Consider the following 5,027-nt stretch of genomic DNA (forward strand, 5'->3'; position numbering starts at 1 on the left):
CCGCCAGTCTGCCCCGGCCTGCGCGCGATGCGGTGCGCGGCGTCCCGGCGCGCCCTGGTCCTGACCCCCAGCAGCCGGACGACCGCCGCCGCCGTCGCCGTCGACACCGTCGTCGTCGTCGAGATCGCCGTGGTCGCCGCCGAGGCCGCCGCCGCCAGCCGCGCGCACCCGCCGTCGTGACGCGTGGCCCCGCTGCGCGCGCGTGTGTGTCAGAGTCCGTGAGTGTGTGTGCGAGAGACACTTGGACGTGCGTGTGAGTGAGGGGGAGAGAGAGAGAGAGAGAGAGAGAGGACGGTCGCAGCCCCGTCCAGAGAGCCCGCCCCCTGTCGTGCAGTGCGTGTTCCCCGATGTAGCATGCCACCCGAGCTATGGATACCTCGCAGTGACACCCCAGCCGCAGAGGTGAGTATACGCACAATGCACGCGCCTGTGTGTGTGTGTGCGCGCGCGCGCGTCGTGTGTAATGTATGCGCGCGTTTGTGTGCGTGTGAAACTCTTGCCGGTGGTGGCTCCGCTTTGTCGCGGATGTGCCTGCTTCCCTTCTATAGTTAGGCCCTTCGCCCTCCCTCCACTTGCCTAAAGAGTGTGTGCGTGTGTGTCGCAGCCGCCGCGGCGGGGCCTAGCTCGGAGGAAGCCTCCGTGTGATATCACGCACTTTATTCACAAGAAGTGGATTTCGCGAGGGCTTTTGGGGGCGTTTGCTCGGGCACGGTCGAGAGCTTAACTGCTTCAAGTTCGAGGGAAGGCGGGCTACCCCCCGCCCCCTCATGCTCCGCTCCCGGCCGGGAGAAGGAGGCGAGGACCACGACGACGACGAGGATTCCAGAGGATGACAGAGATAAAGAGAGGCAGGGAGACAAGACGGGTATACGCGGAGGCGTCGCCCACAAATTCCCTAGAATGTTAGCTCAAACTCACGCTTACAGTGACTGTTTCCAAGCAAATCTGGTAATTTCCGAGCACTTTTTGCTTGAAAATTACCACTTTTGCGTGGAAACCAAGCAGTCATACTTTTAGCGCGCTTCTCGTCTTCGGTGGAGACACTAGTCGTCCTCGTCATCCCCCTCGTCCTCCTTGTTCTCGTCATCCTCTTCGTCCCCCTAGTCCTCCTCCCCTTCCTCCTTGTCCTCCTTTTCGCCCCCCCTCCTTTCGCTCTTTCGCCATACTTCGTTCCGTAACCGTCAAATGGTTGATGATGTCGCTAAAACGGGTCCGCACGCGTGCTGGCGCGGGTGGACGGGACGGGACCTGACCGGACGGGACGTCGTTGTGACCGCCATCAAATACCAGTAGTAGAAAGAACTGTCGTTTGAGTTAGGCCTCCCCGTCACACGATGGCCTCCTCGATTGCCGTTGGTAATTGAAAACCTCGCGGAAGCGTGTTGGGGTGGCGGAGGGAGGGTGCTGCTGGTAGCGGCGCGGCGGAGCGCCCGGGCGGTAGGCTGCCCGCCCGCGAGCCTGCGCCCGCGTTGCCTACCGAGCGCTCTGCAGGCGCTCGCCGACGTTGGGGTGGTGGTGGCGAGCGGAGCACGCAGCACCAAGTGCAGGCTAATTGGGGAGATGGACCATTTTTGTGTTCGTGTGGTACGTTGTGGTGAGATGTGGTCACATCTAAAGCAGATGCAAATTTGCACCCACGTTATAGACAAATTAAACCACGTGCACCTCCTTAGAGACAAATTTGTTTCTGATTATGCTGCAGCACATGACACATATAAACTAGCTACAAACATATTGTCCCTCCCTATTTAGAGTGTGTGATACTGATATTGCGTTGGCTTGGAACGTGAAGCTTGCCATTTAAGTGTTTTAAGTGCAGTGCAATAACTTTTTCTATGGGCGTTTTAAGGAATGGGAGACCTCACACTCGCAATGTCTAATTATTTTAGCTGCGGACATCTGTGCATGACTAAGCTATGTTACAATATTGTAACAGACAGTAAGTACACTTTTGGTAACTAGCTAGTTACAATTGTATCTGAATGTGCATGTTGAACTTAGTTATGCACACAGAAGTCCGCTTCCTGTACAGTAATTCCTTAGACATTTACAGTGCATGTCACATCACGCACGATGTCTTTTATTGTGATAGTATACACTTGCTAATACCGGAAAACTGCAAATATATTTTTCGCACCGTTCACATTTTTAAAGTTATGACAACTACGGGAAAGGTGCAGGCCGCAGCCCAGCGCTCAGCCCCTTTCCATGAATGTACTTTGCGTAAACTACCCGAGGGAACGGGAGCTGTCGGAGCACGCCCCCCCCCCTCTCCTCCTTCGGCGCCCCCGAGACTTTGAGTCCTGTGCCGGGTGATGTCCCCCTCCCCCCTTCCCCCCCTCTCTCCCCTTCTACTCAGTCATTCATTTCGTGAGCAGCATTACGTCCTACGTCCTACCGCACGAGAGGCTGGGAGGGAGGGAGGGAGGGGGTAAAGCGAAGGATGGTGGAAAGAGGGAGGGAGGAGGTTGTTTTAACGGGGTGCGTAGGTCGGGCGCGTCGTCAGCCTCAAGGACTTGAAACATCGTTTTCCCCTCGAAGCAGCAACATCACCACCACCCCTGCTGGCTTTGCCAAACTTGTGCTGCACGGACGGCGGTGGCGACAGGCTGCCAGGCGGGGGTGGCCGGTGGCCAGAGCTGGGGGCAACAGGGAAAGGTGGAAGTGAGTGGGAGGGGGCAGCCCCTCGATAGAAGTGGCCCAAGACCATCACTATACAACACATTCTTGCCCCCGGGCCTTCCTCTCCCGTGCGAGCGCCGCTGGGGGTCCTGCTGTAGGAGGCTGTTGTTGTTGGAGGCGGCCGCGCGCCGTGGCGGAGCACCCGGAGCACCCCGGCGCGCACCTCAATCACCTGATTACCGGTTGGCCTCAAACTGTCAGGAAGGGGGCGACACGGGTTGAGGAGGAGGGGTGGGGGGAGGGGATCAGCCGGAGCCCCCCGAGCGGTAACCCTGTAGCTGGCCGAGGCAAATTTTCACTCTGCGGTCGCTCAAGGCCTTGTGGCATCGTAAGCAGGCAGGGGGAGGCTCGCGGGAAATGTACCTTGAAATCCCCGATGGATCCGGTCGAACGGATGGAGGACTGCCCCCCAGCACCCCTTGAACCTCCCTCACCTCCTCGACCTCCCCTACTCGTACCTCCCTTTTACGCCTCCATGAACCGGTACAGTGAAAGGCAACTGTCAGGCCGACCCTTAATTACAGCCTGCGCGCGAGCGCTCTTAGTATATTGCTATCTCCTCTGTTGCAACCGCCACACACGCAGCGCAATTGGGTGGGGAGGGAAGGGGTTATGAATAAGTCAGATATTTTTTCCAGTCAAATTAGAAACCTTTCCTGATATTTTTACGCAAAATCCGAGATATTTTCAGGGAAATGTATTTAAAAAATTGAAACTTTTCTAGGAGAATTGAAGACGTAACCATAATATATATATATATTCTTAGGCAATGTCCCCCCAAAAAATTCCTGCAAAATCTGAAACCCTAGTGGAGGAAGCGGGAGGAAGCCTGGCCTCCGCGATGCTGCGGCGGCGTGGATGAGAAAATACGAGTCGTTGTGCCCCGCTAGCCCCGCTAGCGGCGCTTTACTGCGACACACGCTTACTCCCGGCCCGGGGGAGCGCCGCTCGGAGCGCCGGGGCCTGATGACCCGGCGGCCAGCCTCGGGGGATCGTTGATGGCGCGGCCAACCTAAAGCCGCGGCGCGGCCGCCGGCCCAGGGCGCCGGAGGTGATTTCACGGGGGACATGACCTCTTCCCCGGTCCCCGTGAGGGCCGCCGCCGCCACCCTGCGCCACTCTCCATTGGCTGAAGGAGGTCGGGTTTAGCGGTAGCGGCCTGGTGTGATTGGAGTGAGGGTGACACTAAACTACTTGGTCGTCCTTTATTGTATTGATCATTTTCGACCTTCCATATATAAGGACGCGGTCGGCACCCGAGCAGTCACGCCACGCACGTAGTGCTCAGTTTGGGGAAAATTTTGTCTAATCGACATCCGAGATGGGTGTCCCGTTCTCTCAAAAATAAAGCATGAATTATGCACCTCGCTGTAACTGCTGCTGCTGCTTTCAAAAACCAATAGGTATTAATCCTTAAAGCTGGGGCGGCCTTTTTTCCGTTGTATTTTCCTCGGTATTTTCTTTGTGTAACGTTTGAATATGGCCACTACAGACCCCCCTTTCTCCTCGAGCCCCACCATCTTAGCGTATACAACTAAATACAAAAGAGTCGCTTCCCCTCCCTTCCCTGCTGCTCCACGGGTTCCCCGATACCGTCCAATTTCGGATCTTTCGCTTCCGTGGCTCTCCCTTGTCTTGCTCCTCCGGGCGTAAGCGATCGCTGGGGGTGGCGGCGTGCTGCCCGCGCCCCGGCGCCGCGCGCCCGCCCGCCCGCGCGCATCTGGACCCCTCCGGACGACCAGTGGTCACTGGGCCGCTGGGCCGCGAGGCCTGCCTGATAACGATACTCTGCCCAAAACTTTCTCATACTGAACTATCCACTTGTTATTTTTTCCTTCGTCTTCACGCGATGTATTCCCCTGGAAGTAAATTGCCCCCGCTTTGGTGTTTGGGTCGATCCACGGGCTTGCTGACAGTGTGAGACTTTAAGCCTCCCTCTCTTTTCGCGTTTATTTTTTTTCTGTTCGAATTTATACTTAATTTTGCTACCGCCTGCCTAGACAGTAAAGGAGAAAGCCCATTTCTCCCACCCTGCAAACCTGCATGGTAAATAGTTTTACAACTGAATAACCGCTGTTCATTTTGTTAGCAGTTAACCAGCATGTGTCCAGCTTTATTTATGCAATTTTTGAAGGTATGTGCAACTCTTGCATCTCGAGATGCACGCTCTTTGCTATACCATGCTGCCGCACCTCCTCATCTCTCCCCCTCCCCTCCACCGCTTGCGTTTGTCGCTCGCTCTCTGCACCCGCCGCCGGGGCCCGCGAGTTAAAGTTGTGTCCACCCGAGCCCACAGAGTTTCGCTCCGTCGCCCAAGCGAATAATTGATAGCTGAACGCGCTGCT

The sequence above is a fragment of the Frankliniella occidentalis genome, unplaced genomic scaffold, assembly GCF_000697945.3.
Source record: "Frankliniella occidentalis isolate FOCC.00 unplaced genomic scaffold, Focc_3.1 Scaffold31, whole genome shotgun sequence".
Taxonomy (NCBI): Eukaryota; Metazoa; Arthropoda; class Insecta; order Thysanoptera; family Thripidae; genus Frankliniella; species Frankliniella occidentalis.